Source organism: Ovis aries, chromosome 20 (genome assembly GCF_016772045.2).
Source record: "Ovis aries strain OAR_USU_Benz2616 breed Rambouillet chromosome 20, ARS-UI_Ramb_v3.0, whole genome shotgun sequence".
Taxonomy (NCBI): domain Eukaryota; kingdom Metazoa; phylum Chordata; class Mammalia; order Artiodactyla; family Bovidae; genus Ovis; species Ovis aries.
Genome location: NC_056073.1, coordinates 1605951 through 1624704, shown reverse-complemented (window position 1 = coordinate 1624704; position 18754 = coordinate 1605951). Strand labels below are relative to the sequence as shown.

Here is an 18754-nt window from a genome sequence, read left to right as displayed (position 1 = left end):
CTGTTCTGTAGTTTCTACTTTGATAACCTTATAGATGCTCTTTGTATGTAATTAATCATTTTTCTCTTGCTGTTTTCAATATTATCTATTTGTCTGTGATTTGTCAGTTTGATGATAATATGTTGGTGTGAGTCTGCTTAGGTTTATCTTAATGGAAATTCATAGAGCTCTTTGAATTTGCATGTTCTTCCTTCCTCAAATTTGTAAAGTTTTTGATCATTATATATTCAAATGGACTTTCAGCTCCTTGCTGATTCTCTTCTCTTGAGACTTGTATAATGCATACATTGGTTTCCCTGATGATATCTCATAGTGCTTATGCTCTCTTGACTTCATTTATTTTCTTTTAGCATCTCTGATTCACTAATTTCAAGTGATCTATTTTTAAGTTCTCTCATTCTATCTTCTGCTTGATAAAATCTTGCTGAATTTCTCTAGTGAACATATCAATTAAATTATTGTATTCTTTAGTTCTGGAATTTCTATCTGGTTCTTTTTTATGACTTTTATGTAAAATGTCTCTCCTGATATTTCCATTTTTTGCACACTGCTATCCTGATTTTATTTAGTTGTCTAAATTCTGTTTAACATATTAAGCACATTTAAAAACTTAATTGAATTCATTGTAAAGTATTCATAGATTTCTGTTTCCTTATGGTCAGTTTATGGACTGACCATAAGTAATTTGATTGGGCCATTTCCCAAGTTTCTTTGTGTACCTGTGATCTTTTGTTGATATTTGGGCATTAAAAAAAATGTAATTTTAACAAAGTTGCAATACACAAGTTTGACATACAAAAGTCAATTTCTTTCCTGTATACCATCAATGAACAAGTAGAATTTGAAATTAAAAACACAGTATCATTGAAATTTGCAATCCTCAAAATAAAATACTTAGCTACAAGTCTAACTATATATATATATAACTTATATATATATCTAACTTATATATATATATATAAGATCTAGATGAGAAATGCTATAAAACACTGATAAAATAAATTTTAAAAAAGACCTAAATTAATGAGTAGGAAAACTCAGTATTGTCAAGATGTTAGTTCTTGCTTTCAATCAAAATCTCAGCAAGGTATTTTATGAATATTTACAAATTTATTCTAAAATATACATGGTGAGGTATAAAATCCAGAATAACTAACACACTATTGGAGAAAAATAAAGTTGGGTGACTGATGCTATTTGACTTTGAGACTTATTATAAAGCTATAGTAATCAAGACAGTGTAGTATGGGTAAAGTAATAGATAAATAAAGCAATGGAACACAATAGGGAGTTCATAAATATATTCATATAAATATAGTGAAAGTGAAGTCAGTCGTGTCCAACTCTTTGTGACCCGTGGACTGTAGCCCACCAAGCTCCTCCATCCATGGGATTCTCCAGGCAAGAATACTGGAGTGGGTTGCGATTTCCTTCTCCAGGGGATCTTCCCGACCCAGGGATCGAACCCAGGTCTCCCACATTGCGGGCAGATGCTTTATCCTCTGCACCACCAGGGAAGCCCTTAAATACAAGAATACAGTCTCTCAGAAAACCTCCTATAGAGACACAGAACTTCAGATCCAAGTACTAACATCAAAGATATCAAAGGAGGAAAGGAAGCCAGATTGAAAGAAGAAAGGGGAGGAGGGGGAGTGGAAATGGGTGGCCTTACAGAAGTCTTCTGCCACATACAGATACTCAGGCATTATGGGACTTCTCCCTGGGCCTCCAGAGAAGGGAGGACTGGAACTCGGCGCTATCAGAAATCAGACCAGACCAGAACGAGAATTCAAGTTCTCTGCCAAGAGGAGGTGATCAGTCTCCAATCCTCAGCTCAGGCTGAGGGCCCTTTGACCAGATTCCTGCATCCAGGACTGGGGGACTAGAAAAACAGGAAAGGATAGGAAGGGTTAAGGAGAGGAAAGAGAGAGGGAAGGGGAGAGAGGCCAATAAAGTCTCTTGTTCCTTACCAGTCTGGGCACTCTAGCCAGTTGTCCACGTCAGGAGGAGACCAGGGACAAAAGGGTCCCAGTTGTGGCCGCTGGGTCTGGTCCATTGGGACCAAACTGGCCCTTGAGTACCCCGAGTGGTCAGGATGTCAGTCTCAGCGAAGAAGAGTCCCCGCCAGAGTCGCCATTTGTTGCAGGAAGGTGGACCCCTTCCAGGGCCCCAAACCGGGCTCTTGTCTAACACTCAGAAATGAATTGTCTGAGGAGACACATGTGCTGACAAAGCAAGATATTTTATTGGGAAAGGGCACCCAGGTGGAGAGCAGTAGGGCAAGGAAACCCAGGAGAGTGAACTGATCTTCAATATGAAGCAAAGACCATTGAGAAAAGATAGTCTTTTCAACAAATGATGCTAGAAAAATTGGACATCCACATTTTAAAAAATGAATCTAGACCTTACAACCTTCACAAAAAATAACTCAAAATGGGTCATAGTCCTAAATGTACAGTAATACTTGTAATGTGCAAATGTAAAATAAAAGTTCTAAATATAACAGATGAGAAAATATAAATAACCTTGGGTATGGCAGCACAATGTCTATGGCATTATCCATAAAATGAATAATTGATAAGTTGGATATCATTAAAATTGAAACTGCTCTGTGAAAGACCATGTTGAGAGATTGAGAACATAGGCCATATACCAGGAGAAAGTATTTGCAAAGACATTCTGATGAAAGACTGGAATCCAAAATATTCAAAGAACTCTTAAACGTCAGTAAGAACACAAACAGACCAATTAAAGAATGGGCCAAGGCATTTAGCAGGCACCTCACCAAAGAAGATATCCAAATGGCAAATAAGCATATGAAAGGATGCTGCCTGTCATGTGTCATCAGGGAAATGCAAATCAAAATAATGAGCTATCATTATGCAACTATTAGAATGGCCCAGATCCAGAGCACTGACAACACCAAATGCTGACATGGGTGTGGAACAACAGGAACTCTCATTCTTCATTGGTAAGAATGCAAAATGATACAGTCACTTTGGAGGCAATTTGATAGTTTCTAAGAAAAATGAACATACTCTTACCATATTATCAGCAATCACACTTCTTGGTATTTATCCAGAAGATGTGAAAACTTATGTCCACACAAAAACTCACACCAAGATATTTATAGTATATTTATTCATAATTGCCAAAACTTGGAAGCAACCAAGATGTCCTTGAGTGATAAACAAACTGTGGTATATACAGACAGTAGAATATTATTTAGCACTAATGAGAAGTGAACTATCAAACCATGAAGAGACATAGAGGAACTTTAAATGCATATTTGTAAGTTAAAGAAGCTAATCTGAAACAGCTATTAACTATAAGATTCCTATGTGTCATTCTGGAAAAAGCAAACTACAGAGACCAAAAAGAAAAGAAAAAGTGGTTTTCATAGGTTGGAGGAAAGGATGGATAGAGCATAGGTAATTCTTAGGGTAATGAAAATATCTGTAGGATACTGTAGTTATTCATACTTGTCATGTATTTGTCCAAACCTATTGAATGTACAACAGCCAGAGTGAGTGAAAAGTGAGTGAAAGTCGCTCAGTCGTGTCCAACTCTTTGCGACCCCAGGAACTATACAGCCCATGGAATTCTCCAGGTCAGAATACTGGAGTGGGTAGCCTTTCCCTTCTCCAGGGGGTCTTCCCAACCCAGGGATTGAACACAGGTCTCTTGCATTGCAGGAAGATTCTTTACCAGCTGAGCCACCAGGGAAGCCCACACAACAGCCAGAGAGAACTATAATGTAAATAGTGGATTTTGAGTGATTATGATTTCTCAATATAGGTTCAGTAGTTTTAATAAATGTGCCTCTCTGGTAGAGGATGTGAATGATGGGGGAGGCTGTGCATTTTCAGGAGAGGAGCAATCTGGGGAATCTCTCCACTTTCCCTTCAATTTTTCTGTGAACCTAAATCTGCTCTAAAAGAAATAAAAATGTTTAAATTGTTTTTCAATTAAAAACCAATAAACAGTCACACCTCTCAGCCCTTACTACTTTTATACTAGGAAAATGTTCACTAGTGAGCCCAGCTGGAGATTTGGGGAGTGTCTAAAGTCTTCTAAAGCTATATCTTTTCTGGGCTTTTGTAAGTAATTTCCCAGTGAAAGTTGACCCCCTCCTCTGGATCCTGTAAGCTTTTGCTCTGCCTTGGGTCTTTCTGCAGTAAGACAGTCTCTCTGATGTTGTCACAGAAACCCTCAGTGTGGCATCTAACTGTCAATCAAGTCCATGCTTGGTGCTCAGAGTCAGGCTGGACAAAATCCTTTCCTTGGGCAGCCCTCTGAGAGCCAGAACAATAGGCTCACAGCCGACCCTTCTCTTTCCCTCTTGAGTAGAGAGAGGAGCCTGGAATGTGGGAGCTTTCTCTACATCATTCTATAATGCGCAGGACCAGGTGGGTAAATGCAAGGAACACCTTACTGAATTCTGTCAATTCTCTCTGGCTTTACACTTACCTGGGGTGCTGTAGCTGGCTTCTGGGTTCTCATGAAGGCACTATGGGCATATATTGTTATGAAGTCAGTGTTTCTACAGGGGAATGTGGGCCTGAGGCTTCCTATTTCACTATGATGCTGCTATTACTCCAGTAAACCTCTTTTGAAATATAAATTCTTGAAATTAAATCTGATATTGTACTAATGAGTAAAAGTTTTAGAAAGTTTTCTGAAAAAACTTTAAACTTTCTAAAATACCTTTTCTTTAAAACGTTTTGGCTCATTTCATCTTTTTAAACCCTTAATGTACTTGAGTAATTTTAAAAACCAACAAAGACATATTTTTATGAAAATCACAACATTATAAATCTATTTTCAGTGACCATTATTGGTTTCTTATTCTTCTTTTGCTAGCTTTAATGACTAATATATCATCATGAAGGGAAGCAGTTCCAAAACCTGATTTTTTGGTGTGTATTTTAAGTGCTAAAATTGAAAATGTGTAAGCATTTTCTAATATGACTTGTTTTCAGATATGCAGGTAAAAAGGGGATAACATACTAAATAAAATACTCAATGTTAATTCTCAACAGAATTTTACTCAGAGTGATTTGTCTTTCTTTTTTGCATCAAAAGGTAACATAAACAAAATTAAGAAATGATGTGCTTTTAAAAGAATTACAAACAGAATTGAAAAAATACTTTTCTTCAAAAGTATTCCTATTGAGGAATTCATACCTTTGATAATGGTTGATAAAAATTGTTTCTCTATCCAATTATAAAACCATTAACACTACCATATTTATTGAGCACTCTTTATGGAAAAGATTCTTAGACTGCTGGAAGCTGTTTTCCTATAAACTATTACTTTATCGCAATGACAAAAGAACATTAAAATTGTTGAAAACACAAAATTTTCTGATTAAAAGAATGTATTAAATTGTTACTATGTAACATGACAAAACATGCACACATTTTATATTTAGAGTGAAATATTTCAAGAGGATACCTACTTTCCTATAGTTACATTATTTTGTGGGCCAAATAATGATTCAAATACGTCTACATTGAACACACTTGAATTTCGTTGCCTTTAGGGATGAATCCATTGGTGATGTGCCTATTAAGACACAAATAACAGATCAAGGTCTACTCTTGGTTAATGTTATGTAAGGGAAAGTATTTTTAAAAATCTAACTTACAGAGAATTTTGTATGTTTTTAGAAAACATAATTCTCAAATTTAAGAAGATTTACCTATAAGTATCAACAATAATGGATATAAATTGCAGATTTTTTAAATTTTGACTTTTACAAGGTGTTATACCCTTTATGCTTCTGTGCTTTATCTGTTTATTTGTATGTCAGTGTGCCTATTTGCTTTTTTTAAAAATCTCTTTGCTGTTAATGATCTATTACCACCCTACTTATTTCAAAAATAGTTTTGAGACTTGCAACAAGTCTTTCAGTCAAGAACTAGGAAGTGCAGCACAAGGTTACAAGCTCTGATGGAAACAACTTTAAGTTCTCATGAAAAGAACCCCTCAGTCAGTTCAGTCGTGTCTGACTCTGTGACCCCATGGATTGCAGCATGCCAGGCTTAGTTTTTGCCTTTTCATACTGTTCATGCGGTTCTCAAGGAAAGAATACTGAAGTGGTTTGTCATTCTCTTCTCCAGTGTCATGAAAAGAACCCCTAAATTTGCCTTATTAATTTTATGAAAAGCTAGTGCAAGTCTGATATATACTGGATTAAAACGTGAATATTTGATGAGTGTTACTGGAGGTAGATGAAGAATGAAAGATTTATTTGATATTTAACCTTAAATTTGTCTACCCCTTTTGTCAAAGGTTGAAGATGAAAGACAAGTAGTTTGGACTCTTTAATATTTGAGGGTATTTTGGATATCTGGCATTGCATGAATTAATCACATTAGAATAAAATAATAAATCAAACATTCGGAAAGAACTAGAGAATTATCCGTTTCTCCAAACAGTTCCTCCTTTCGGATGGTGAGCTAATACACATTATCACCAATGTCAGGCTGATAACCATCTCCCTAAAATTGTTGGCTTAGCTCTTGGCATTTGCCCTGTTTGATTTTTCATCTTCCTGCCCAGAAGCCACTTCATTGATCTCCACAGTCCCTGTCAACCTATGTGCTGCTGGCTAATACTGGGCCAAGTGAAATATCACAGGACCATCATCATAGTTATTTACGCTGCAGGATGGCATTACAAGTCTTCCCTCAGTACTTGTAGGTGTACATTTTTCTGGAAAGACTTCCCTGAGGGTCCAGTAGTTAAGGATCTATCTGCCAATGTCAGGGGACACAGGTTCAATCCTTGGTCAGGGAGCACTCCACATGCCATGGAGCAACTAAGCCCATTTGCTGCAACTACTGAAGCCAATGCACCTAGAGTCTCAGGGAAACAAGGGAGCCCACTGCAATGAGAAGCCTCTGCACGGCAACTAGAGAGTAGCACCCACAAATTGAAACTAGAGAAAGCCTGCGTGTATCAATGAAGACCTAGCACAGCCTCAAATAAACAAATAAATAAAAATTAAGAAAGAAAGAAAGAAAGAAAGAAAACAAACAAACAAACAAACAACAGACCCACAGCCACTGCCAAAGAGGAAGGAAGCTTGGGCTGGAGCAGCTAATGCAGGTCTAGAGTCCACAGCCACTGCTGTCCCTGCCACCAACAGGTTGGGAGCATCTGAGGCCATAGCCCAAGTGGAGGCCAGAGTTGAGGACTCGCATGTGAATTGCTCAGAGTCACCTGAGCTGGAGCTACTCAAACTCTGGGAAGCGGTGCATCAGGTGGGCTCAGCTGCCATTGCCCCTCCTCACTGCACCCCCAGGCCCAGACCACAAGACTGGGATCTCTCCAGGCTTGGAACTCGCTCCTCTCAGGCCCAATCCTCCAAACCAGGCTCTGGGTTTTCCTTGGCTCCCTTCACACTCAGGATCGAGGTGGGAGGATGTGATCATCTCAGACTTGGGTGCTTTCTCTGCCCGGATTGTAGTGGTTGGGAGCCCCCTCCTGCTGACTGCTAGGGAAGGACCAGCACATTCCCAAGGTCTCACTCGGCATCCTCCCTCCTCCCATTCAAGAACAAGTTTCTTTTTTTTTTTTTCTCTCCATTGGAAATACTGCCTGAAGTCCAAAATATTTACCTATGTGTCCTTCCCCAGATCCTAGAGTACTCTTAGAAATACTATCTACTGACCAAGGTTCAGAAACTCTCATTCTTGACTTGACTTTTCATCTTTGAAACAAATGTTGCTCCCTCCCCAATATCTTAAGTAACTGACACTCCATGCCTAGGGCTTTATCAATTTGGATCACCAGCTCCCTGGCTATATTTACATGATTATCCCCACCCATGTGAATTTCAGTTCCCTCTGGACTCCAACTTCCAGCTCCCACCAGATCTGGGCGGTCCCAGTGGGACTGACCAGAAGGGCTCTGACCCAGGATTTCTCACCCTGGAAGACAGCTCCAAGGAAGCAAGGGAAGTGGATGTCTGGCAGAACCTGGCAGCTCAGGAGTGGGTGTTTTACTTACCCCACACAAGAAGATGAAAAAGCGCAAAGCTCAGTGCATTGACAGACTTGGCTGGGGACAAGTGAAAAAAGAAGCCCAAGAAAGGCTCAGGCCATTGCCTGCTTTGCACTGAGCCTCCTGATTCTCAGTCTAGCTAAGAGGAGGAAGAGGAATTTCATGCAGCTGGAATCACTCTTGCCTTGTCAAGGGAGACTGTTTATGATACTGCAAGATCTGGTATCCCCTCTGTGCTTTTGTCATCCTTGCCACCTGTGTCCTGGCCTGTGTTGGCTTGGTGTCGATGCAAATTGCTCTGCATACAGAATTCTCAAGAAGCTGGTAAAGTGGACCAGTATTCCCATCCTTTAAGAGTTTTCCACAGTTTGTTGTGATCTGCACAGTCAAAGGCATTAACATAGTCAGTGAAACAGAAGTAGATTTTTTTTTTTTCTGGAATTATCTTGCTTTTTCTATGATCCAGTGGATGTTGGCAATTTGATCTCTGGTTCCTTGGCTTGTTCTAAATCCAGCCTGAACATCTGGAAGTTCTAGGTTCAAGTACTGTTGTAGCCTAGCTTGAAGAATTTTGAGCATTACTTTGCTAGCATGTGAATTGAGTGGAATTGTGCGATAGTTTGAACACTCTTTTTCATTGCCTTTCTTTGAGATTGGAATGAAAACTGACTTTTCCAGTCCTGTGGTCACTGTTGAGTTTTCCAAATTTGCTGACATATTGAGTGCAGCACTTTCACAGCATCATCTTATAGGATTTTATTTTTTTTTTCATTGTTATTTATTTATTTATTTATTTTCTTATAGGATTTTAAATAGCTCAGCTGAAATTTCATCACCTCCTCTAGCTTTGTTCACAGGGATGCTTCCTAAGGCCCACTTGACTTCCCACTCCAGGATCACTTAATAGCAAATAGATGGGGAAACAAAGGAAACAGTGACAGACTTTATCTTCTTAGGCTCCAAAATCATTATAGATGGTGACTGAAAACATGAAATGAAAAGACGTTTGGTCCATGGAAGAAAAGCTATGACCAACCTAAATAGCACATTAAAACACAGAGACATTACTTTGTCAACAAAGGTTCATAGATTCAGAGTTATGATTTTTCCAGTAGTCATGTATGGATGTGAGAGTTGGACCATAAAGAAGGCTGAATGCCAAAGAACTGATGCTTTTTTTTTTTTTTTTTAATTCCCTTGGAGCATTTTTTTTTTTTTAGCTTTCTTTGTAGTTTTTTATTTTTTCAATTTTAAAATCTTTAATTCTTACATGCGTTCCCAAACATGAATCCCCCTCCCACCTCCCTCCCCATAACATCTCTGTGGGTCATCCCCATGCACCAGCCCCAAGCATGCTGCATCCTGCGTCAGACATAGACTGGCGATTCAATTCTTACATGATAGTATACATGTTAGAATGCCATTCTCCCACATCAACCCACCCTCTCCCTCTCCCTCTGAGTCCAAAAGTCCGTTATACACAGCTGTGTCTTTTTTCCTGTCTTGCATACAGGGTCGTCATTGCCATCTTTCTAAATTCCATACATATGTGTTAGTATACTGTATTGGTGTTTTTCTTTCTGGCTTATTTCACTCTGTATAATCGGCTCCAGTTTCATCCATCTCATCAGAACTGATTCAAATGAATTCTTTTTAATGGCTGAGTAATACTCCATTGTGTATATGTACCACACAGCTTTCTTATCCATTCATCTGCTGATGGACATCTAGGTTGTTTCCATGTCCTGGCTATTATAAACAGTGCTGCGATGAACATTGGGGTACATGTGTCTCTTTCCATTCTGGTTTCCTTGGTGTGTATGCCCAGCAGTGGGCTTGCTGGGTCATAAGGTAGTTCTATTTGCAATTTTTTAAGGATTCTCCACACTGTTCACCAACAGTGTAGGAGGGTTCCCTTTCTCCACACCCTCTCCAGCATTTATTGCTTGCAGATTTTTGGATCGCAGCCATTCTGACTGGTGTGAAGTGGTACCTCATTGTGGTTTTGATTTGCATTTCTCTAATAATGAGTGATGTTGAGCATCTTCTCATGTGTTTGTTAGCCATCCGTATGTCTTCTTTGGAGAAATGTCTATTTAGTTCTTTGGCCCATTTTTTGATTGGGTCGTTTATTTTTCTGAAATTGAGCTGCATAAGTTGCTTGTATATTTTTGAGATTAGTTGTTTGTCAGTTGCTTCATTTGCTATTATTTTCTCCCATTCCGAAGGCTGTCTTTTCACCTTGCTTATACTTTCCTTTGTTGTGCAGAACCTTTTAATTTTAATTAGATCCCATTTGTTTATTTTTGCTTTGATTTCCAGAATTCTGGGAGGTGGATCATAGAGGATCCTGCTGTGATTTATGTCGGAGAGTGTTTTGCCTATGTTCTCCTCTAGGAGTTGTATAGTTTCTGATCTTACATTTAGATCTTTAATCCATTTTGAGTTGATTTTTGTGTGCGGTGTTAGAAAGTGATCTAGTTTCATTCTTTTACAAGTGGTTGACCAGTTTTCCCAGCACCACTTGTTAAAGAGATTGTCTTACTCCATTGTATATTCTTGCCTCCTTTGTCAAAGATAAGGTGTCCATAGGTGTGTGGATTTATCTCTGGGCTTTCTATTTTGTTCCATTGATCTATATGTCTGTCTTTGTGCCAGTACCATACTGTTTTGATGACTGTGGCTTTGTAGTAGAGCCTGAAGTCAGGCAGGTTGATTCCTCCAGTTCCATTCTTATTTCTCAAGATTGCTTTGGCAATTCGAGGTTTTTTGTATTTCCATACAAATCTTGAAATTATTTGTTCTAGTTCTGTGAAAAATATGGCTGGTAGCTTGATAGGGATTGCATTGAATTTGTAAATTGCTTTGGGTAGTATACTCATCCTCACTATATTGATTCTTCTGATCCATGAACATGGTATATTTCTCCATCTATTACTGTCCTCTTTGATTTCTTTCGCCAGTGTTTTATAGTTTTCTATATATAGGTTTTTAGTTTCTTTAGGTAGATACATTCCTAAGTATTTTATTCTTTTCGTTGCAATGGTGAATGGAATTGTTTCTTTAATTTCTTTTCTACTTTCTCATTATTCGTGTATAGGAATGCAAGGGATTTCTGTGTGTTGATTTTATATCCTGCAACTTTACTATATTCATTGATTAGCTCTAGTAATTTTCTGGTGGAGTCTTTAGGGTTTTCTATGCAGAGGATCATGTCATCTGCAAACAGTGAGAGTTTTACTTCTTCTTTTTCAATTTGGATTCCTTTTATTTCTTTTTCTGCTCTGATTGCTGTGGCCAAAACTTCCAGAACTATGTTGAATAGTAGCGGTGAAAGTGGACACCCTTGTCTTGTTCCTGACTTTAGGGGAAATGCTTTCAATTTTTCACCATTGAGGATAATGTTTGCTGTGGGTTTGTCATAGATAGCTTTTATTATGTTGAGGTATGTTCCTTCTATTCCTGCTTTCTGGAGAGTTTTTATCATAAGTGGATGTTGAATTTTGTCAAAGGCCTTCTCTGCATCTATTGAGATAATCATATGGTTTTTATTTTTCAATTTGTTAATGTGGTGAATTACATTGATTGATTTGTGGATATTGAAGAATCCTTGCATGCCTTGGATAAAGCCCACTTGGTCATGGTGTATGATCTTTTTAATGTGTTGTTGGATTCTGATTGCTAGAATTTTGTTGAGGATTTTTGCATCTATGTTCATCAGTGGTATTGGCCTGTAGTTTTCTTTTTTTGTGACATCTTTGTCGGGTTTTGGTATTAGGGTGATGGTGGCCTCATAGAATGAGTTTGGAAGTTTACCTTCCTCTGCAATTTTCTGGAAGAGTTTGAGGAGGATAGGTGTTAGCTCTTCTCGAAATTTTTGGTAGAATTCAGCTGTGAAGCCGTCTGGACCTGGGCTTTTGTTTGCTGGAAGATTTCTGATTACAGTTTCAATTTCCGTGCTTGTGATGGGTCTGTTAAGATTTTCTATTTCTTCCTGGTTCAGTTTTGGAAAACTGTACTTTTCTAAGAATTTGTCCATTTCTTCCACGTTGTCCATTTTATTGGCATACAACTGCTGATAGTAGTCTCTTATGATCCTTTGTATTTCTGTGTTGTCTGTTGTGATCTCTCCATTTTCATTTCTAATTTTATTGATTTGATTTTTCTCTCTTTGCTTCTTGATGAATCTGGCTAATGGTTTGTCAATTTTATTTATCCTTTCAAAGAACCAGCTTTTGGCTTTGTTGATTTTTGCTATGGTTTCTTTTCTTTCTTTTGCATTTATTTCTGCCCTAATTTTTAAGATTTCTTTCCTTCTACTAACTCTGGGGTTCTCCAATTCTTCCTTTTCTAGTTGCTTTAGTTGTAGAGTTAGGTTATTTATTTGACTTTTTTCTTATTTCTTGAGGTATGCCTGTATTGTTATGAACTTTCCTCTTAGCACTGCTTTTGTAGTGTCCCACAGGTTTTGAGTTGTTGTGATTTCATTTTCATTAGTTTCTATGCATATTTTGATTTCTTTTTTGATTTCTTCTGTGATTTGTTGGTTATTCAGAAGTGTGTTGTTCAACCTCCATATGTTGGAATTTTTAATAGTTTTTCTCCTGTAATTGAGATCTAATCTTAATGCATTATGGTCAGAAAAGATGCTTGGAATGATTTCGATTTTTTTGAATTTATCAAGTTTAGATTTATGGCCCAGGATGTGATCTATCCTGGAGAAGGTTCCATGAGCACTTGAAAAAAAGGTGAAATTCATTGTTTTGGGGTGAAATGTCCTATAGATATCAATTAGGTCTAACTGATCTAATGTGTCATTTAAAGTTTGCGTTTCTTTGTTAATTTTCTGTTTAGTTGATCTGTCCATAGGTGTGAGTGGGGTATTAAAGTCTCCCACTATTATTGTATTATTGTTGATTTCCCCTTTCCTACTTGTTAGCATTTGTCTTACATATTGCGGTGCTCCTATATTGGGTGCATATATATTTATAATTGTTATATCTTCTTCTTGGATTGATCCTTTGATCATTATGTAGTGGCCTTCTTTGTCTCTTTTCACAGCCTTTGTTTTAAAGTCTATTTTATCAGATATGAGTATTGCCACTCCTGCTTTCTTTTGGTCTCTATTTGCGTGGTATATCTTTTTCCAGGCCTTCACTTTCAGTCTGTATGTGTCCCTTGTTTTGAGGTGGGTCTCTTGCAAGCAGCATATAGAGGGGTCTTGTTTTTGTATCCATTCGGCCAGTTTTGCCTTTTGGTTGGGGCGTTCAACCCATTTATGTTTAAGGTAATTATTGATAAGTATGATCCCGTTACCATTTACTTTATTGTTTTGGGTTCGGGTTTATACACCCTTTCCGTGTTTCCTGTCTAGAGAATATCCTTTAGAATTTGTTGGAGAGCTGGTTTGGTGGTGCTGAATTCTCTCAGCTTTTGCTTGTCTGTAAAGCTTTTGATTTCTACTCCGTATTTGAATGAGATCCTTGCTGGGTACAGTAATCTGGGCTGTAGGTTATTGTCTTTCATCACTTTAAGTATGTCTTTCCATTCCCTTCTGGCCTGAAGAGTTTCTATTGAAAGATCAGCTGTTATCCTTATGGGAATCCCCTTGTGTGTTATTTGCTGTTTTTCCCTTGCTGCTTTTAATATTTGTTCTTTGTGTTTGATCTTTGTTAATTTGATTAATATGTGTCTTGGGGTGTTTCGCCTTGGGTTTATCCTATTTGGAACTCTCTGTGTTTCTTAGACTTGGGTGATTATTTCCTTCCCCATTTTAGGGAAGTTTTCAACTATTATCTCCTCAAGGATTTTCTCATGATCTTTCTTTCTGTCTTCTTCTTCTGGGACTCCTATAATTCGAATGTTGGAGCATTTCATATTGTCCTGGAGGTCTCTGAGATTGTCCTCGTTTTTTTTTTTTAATTCGTTTTTCTTGTTTCCTCTCTGATTCATTTATTTCTACCATTCTATCTTCTATTTCACTAATCCTGTCTTCTGCCTCCGTTATTCTAGTATTTGTTGCCTCCAGAGTGTTTCTGATCTCATTTATTGCGTTATTCATTATATTTTGACTCTTTTTTATTTCTTCTAGGTCCCTGTTAAACCTTTCTTGCATCTTCTCAGTCCTTGTCTCTAGGCTATGTATCTGTGATTCCATTTTGATTTCAAGATTTTGGGTCATTTTCACTATCAATATTCGGAATTCCTTCTCAGGTAGATTCCCTACTTCTTCCTCTTTTGTTTGGTTTAGTGGGCAACTCTCCTGTTTCTTTACCTGCTGAGTATTCCTCTGTCTCTTCATCTTGGTTATATTGCTACGTTTGGGGTGGCCGTTTTATATTCTGGTAATTTGTGGAGTTCTCTTTATTATGGAGCTTCCTCATTGTGGGTGGGGTTCTCTCAGTGGCTTGTCAAGGTTTCCTGGTTAGGGAGGCTTGTGTTCGAGTTCTGGTGGGTGGAGCTGGGTTTCTTCTCTATTTCTATGTGGCTATGACACCAACCTTGGAAGTATTCATCATCAACACATCTTCTGGATAAAAGAATCCTGTCAGTTGCAGTAGCTCAGGGGTCCATACTGTCACTCAGGGATCCATGCAGTCACTCAGGGATTCAAGTTGAAGGAAGTTCACCATGTGGAGTTCTTTGGTTTCTGGGAAGCCATTGTGGAAACGCTGGTTGGAAGCACTGGTGTAAGCGTATTGAACTGATGCTTTTGAACTGTGACAGTGGAGAAGACTCTTGCAGTCCCTTGGACTCCAAGGAGATTAAACCAGTCAATCCTAAAGGAAATCAATCCTGGATATTCATTGAAAGGATTGCTGCTGAAGCTGAAGCTCCAATATTTTGGCCACCTGATGCAAAGAACCAACTCATTAGAAAAGACCCTAACACTGGGCAAGATTGAAGACATGAGGAAAAGGGGATGACAGAGGAAGAGATGTCTGGATGGCATCACTGACTTGCTGGACATGAGCCTGAGGAAGCTCCAGGAAATGATGGAGGACAGGGAAGCCTAGCGTGCTGCAGTCCATGGGGTCACAAAGAGTCAGACATTACTCAACAACTAAATGACAACAACAGCAAGGAAAAGTTTAGAACAATGAAATCTAATCAGAAAGCTGTTCCAAGAAGTTCCAAAAGTTAAGGAAGAGCTACTTAGCAAACAAAAACAACTTAAGAAGATTGAATCTGAAGAGCTGGAGTTGAACAAAGTCTGGATAAACATCACAGAAATGAATAAGCAGATTTCTCTGTTGACTTCTGTAATAAACCACCTCAAAGCCAATGTCAAGTTAGCTGCAGACTTAATTAGCTTGCCTGGCACTGTAGAGGGACTTCAGAAGAGTTTAAGTTCTATTAGCAACACTTTAAACAACATCTGTCTTGCTGTGAAGGCAATACAGAAGACTGTGGATGAATACAAGAAAACCATGAAGTTACTGCAGAGTGGCATGAATCAGCATGCCTTAAAGGAGACCAGTGGAAGCAACCGGATCATTTCATCACTTACAGCTATATCTGAACTTGACAATAAAACACACAGTGCAAATTTGAAACAGGATATCATGTACCTCCATAGATTTTTAGAAGAGGTAAACAGTGCCCCAGGGGAGTACCAGAGATGGAAGTATCTTAAACTTGAGGGAATGAATGAGGCAGTTAATAATCTTACCCAGAGAGTCAACTTGATAGAAAGAATTTTGGTTGGTATAAGCAAGGTAGTAAAGCAAGTGAACCTGTCTTCCAGCTGTCTCTCCAAAAAGAGTCTTTGCACCAAGTGACCAGCAGAATACAGTTTGTAAAATCCTAGGACTTAAAGGAAGAAGAGGGCATCAGAGGATGGGATGGTCAGATAGAATCACCAATGCAATGGACATGAACCTGGACAAACTCTGGGAGATGGTGAGGGACATGGAGGCCTGATGTGCTGCTGCAGTCCATGGAGTTACAAAAAGACACCACTGGGTGATTGAATAGTAACAATAAAGAAAGAAGATAGTTCAGATTCTCAGGTATTCAAGCTCAGAGAGAAACTAGCTGATCAATGCTCTCACAGACAAACCTGAAAGCAGCAGGCCTCCAGAAACTACCAAATGAAGAGCAAGTACAGGGTTTCAGGTCAAAGCCCTCAGCATTGCCCAAATTCCCAGTCTCTTGGAGATCAGATTGAAAAATCTGCCCAGGTAAGACCTGTCTCCCTATCAGCAATTTCTAGTATCAAAATCTTCAGGACTTGCTCATAACACTGACTGTGATGTGGGTGGGAAGCTGACTTACCAGGAAATCAGGAACTCCTTAGATTCTGTTATGCCAGAACCAGAGCACTTGAGAGAGTTTGATTCTGATGGAGATGGAAGATACTCATTCTTAGAGGAAGAATAGCTTTAGATGTCTAACTTTATCAGGCTTATTTTAGAAATGAATGTGTGCCCTAGATTACCTAATATCTACTCAGTTTCTTTTTGATTAAATGAGTGGTATATTAAAAAATCAAATTAATAAAAAAGATATTAAATTTTTTTTTCACCTGCAATAGTGTGCCAAGTAAAATGCAATATTTACACTCTGAATTGGAAAAAGTATCACATAATTTAATTATCCACCAAAACAAAGTAACATTTTGTTTTGGACTTCTATTACAGCATCACTCAAAAATGATAAAAAGCTTTCAACTGAATTTGAGGACTGTAGTTGGGATAGTTTGAGTTAATAAAGAAGACTATACAATACATGTGAGACTCACTTTGGAATGCTTTTTTAAGTCACTTCATGTCTGACTCTGTGCGACCCCACAGATGGCAGCCCACCAGGCTCCCCGTTCCTGGGATTCTCCAGGCAAGAACATTGGAGTGGGTTGCCATTTCCTTCTCCAATGCATGAAAGTGAAAAGTGAAAGTGAAGTCGCTCAGTCGTGTCCAACTCTTAGCGACCCTATGGACTGCAGCCCAGCAGGCCCCTCTGTCCATGAGATTTTCCAGGCAAGAGTATTGGAGTGGGGTGCCATTGCCTTCTCCTTGGTATCCTTAGGAAACATTAAAAAACACAATAATTCTGCAGGAAAAGGGAAATTAAGCATGGAATTCCTAGCTTCAGAGGATATGATTATGTAGTCTGACATAAAATGCATTCACTTATACACTCAATAACAGAATGTATATAACATATATATGCTTGAATTGTTTGCAATAAAATAGGATACATATAATATAAAATATATATAAATAATATATACATGATTATACTATTTACATGCATACATACATGTATCCATACACACATGTATAAATAGTATTATATTTATAATAGTAGCAAAATAATAATTTAAATGATCATGAATAACATATATAATAGTTTAGTATTATTATTACTACTACATATATTATTCTATTGTGTGTTTGTGTATATATATATATACACACACTACTTATGGTTATTTAAATTATTATTTGAAGTATGTTTTCTAACAAGAGACCTATATAGTACATATGGTATATGTGTTATATAATGTGTATCTCACTGAATGCATTTGTATATAATGTTCAGTGAAAATAGCCAAAATACAAAGTTGATATTAAGAATGATTACACCTTTGTGAAATGGCATTTACCAAGATAAGATTGCCCATTTTGCAGTCCAAAACAGAGTTTGAATCTTCGATTACTCACACATATAGAAGCTGCTGCAGGTCAGGGAGCCCTCCTTCCTCTTGGAACCCTTGGTGGTGACACGTATGGTCTCTGAAGTCATTGTGGCTTGAAGGAGAGGTGAGGGAGCTACACCAACTCTTAGCTGGCTTGACCAGAAGGTGAGGTGTGTTCTTCACCACCATATGTATCATCCAGAACTAGTCCCACAGCTCACATATACATTTAAGAGATCCTAGGAAGTTACTATGCCACAAATGTACTTTTTAGACAATGAAATATCCTCTATAAAGTTTGCTATTAACATCAAAATATTAATAACAGCTTTCTGAGTGACTGATTATGATTAATTTCAGCTTTCTTCTTTGTGCTTTTCCCCTTTCCCAAATACTCTGTTTAGTTCAGTTCAGTCGCTCAGTCATGTCCGAATCTGTGATCCCATTAATTGCAGCACGTCAGGCCTCCATGTCCATCACCACCTCCCGGAGTTCACTCAAACTCACGTCCTGTGAGTCCGTGATGCCATCCAGTCATCTCATCCTCTATCGTCCCCTTCTCCTCCTGTCCCCAATCCCTCCCAGCATCAGAGTCTTTTCCAATGAGTCAGCTCTTCACATGAGGTGGCCTAAGTATTGGACTTTCAGCTTTAGCATCATTCCTTCCAAAGAACACCCAGGGGTGATCTCCTTTAGAATGGACTGGTTGGATCTCCTTGCAGTCCAAGGGACCCTCAAGAATCTTCTCCAACACCACCGTTCAAAAGCATCAATTCTTTGGCGCTCAGCTTTCTTCATAGTCCAACTCTCACATCCATACATGACCACTGGAAAAACCATAGCCTTGACTAGACAGACCTTTGTTGGCAAAATAATGTCTCTGGTTTTGAATGTGCTATCTAGGTTGGTCATAACTTTCCTTCCAAGGAGTAAGTGTCTTTTAATTTCATGGCTACAGTCACCATCTGCAGTGATTCTGGAGCCCAAAAAAATAAAGTCTGACACTGTTTCCATTGTTTCCCCATCTATTTGTAATATGTATTATTTTCATAAAATAATTTTTAAAGTATTAAAACTACAAAGTAGCCATATACTCCATG

At 38.3% G+C, this 18754-nt stretch overlaps 1 pseudogene; it reads left to right on the top strand.

Moving 5' to 3' along the window:
• The first annotated feature begins 2880 nt into the window (after positions 1-2880).
• LOC101111497 (EF-hand calcium-binding domain-containing protein 14-like) lies at positions 2881-16396 on the top strand (annotated as a pseudogene).
• The last annotated feature ends 2358 nt before the right edge of the window (positions 16397-18754 follow it).